We start from the raw sequence: 1,218 nt of genomic DNA on the forward strand, positions 1-1,218 counted from the left end.
CTATTCCCTTGAAAGATATTTGATTTTGTTTAAAAGCTGATTGTGGTCAATCTCAATTAAGCACCGTGACATGTGACTCGATTCATGTTTGCAATTCAATATTGTCGACTTCGGAGATATTTCATTCAGAATGAGGAGATATGTAATTAATAATAATATATTAATATTAAACATTGAACAACGAACAAATACTGGGTAGAACTGGTTGAAACTATTCGAAGGAAGATGAGAATGATCATCATCATAGAATGATAATAATAATATATTAATATTAAACATTGAACAACGAACAAATACTGGGTAGAACTGGTTGAAATTATTCGAAGGAAGATGAGAATGATGCATTAATGATTGAGCAGAAATCATTGCTTCCTTCGATATTTGCCGGGCGACCGCTTTTAAAGGTTGAAGTTCAAGATAAGTTGAGAAAGCAGGTTGAAAGAAACTGTTTTTGTCTTGTATTGAGTGACATGGGCTCTCAGTATAACCATTCAAACCTGCGGCAACACAATGGTGTTGAACATTGTGGCCAGGCCAATTGGCGGCGCTATGCTATCAGTTGTTTCTGTAGTGTAGTGGTTATCACGTTCGCCTCACACGCGGAAGGTCCCCGGTTCGAAACCGGGCAGAAACATTAATCATAGTTCTTCATTTAGCGTGAGGGAAGTTTTGCATGGTAGTTGTTGCTGAACATTATCCGATTCTCCATGTTGTAACCATGTTATCTTTGCTCTGAACTCGGCCACAAATGCTTTCAGCAAAATCAGAAATGCTGTGTTTTAAGACGCAATGAGGAAATAAATGTGTGTATTTTGACACTGTGCGCATATTAGCAACTTGTTCAGTCCATAACAGAATATAATGGTTTTACAAGTGCAGACTAACATAGTTAATCATCATCTGAAACATGTGTCATAGTCGTGTGTGCTCATAAAGACAGACACAAGTGAAACTGTAACTGAACGAGAGGAAATGGCGCACATTTCCCGGAAGCATATTTTTAAAATTGTTCTTCATAATAAAGAAATGGGGAAAAATCACTCAGGGAGATGAGTAAATCGAAACTCAGTGTAGATCTGCTGGACTTTTCTATAGATGAACGGGATTTAGGCGCCAGAATGTTTCACATGCAGAATAAAGAGGGATCAAGTATAACTGGCAAATCATTATTAAATCTTTTCCCTTTTAGGATGTTTGATATTGTTTAAAAGCTGACTG

General features: G+C 37.0%; 1 non-coding gene across 1 annotated transcript; it reads left to right on the forward strand.

Moving 5' to 3' along the window:
• Nucleotides 1-561: 561 nt before the first annotated feature.
• trnav-cac (transfer RNA valine (anticodon CAC)) lies at nucleotides 562-634 on the forward strand. The gene has a single exon. It is a non-coding gene; the product is annotated as a tRNA-Val (tRNA).
• The last annotated feature ends 584 nt before the right edge of the window (nucleotides 635-1,218 follow it).

This window comes from Mustelus asterias, unplaced genomic scaffold (genome assembly GCF_964213995.1).
Source record: "Mustelus asterias unplaced genomic scaffold, sMusAst1.hap1.1 HAP1_SCAFFOLD_100, whole genome shotgun sequence".
Classification (NCBI taxonomy): Eukaryota; Metazoa; Chordata; class Chondrichthyes; order Carcharhiniformes; family Triakidae; genus Mustelus; species Mustelus asterias.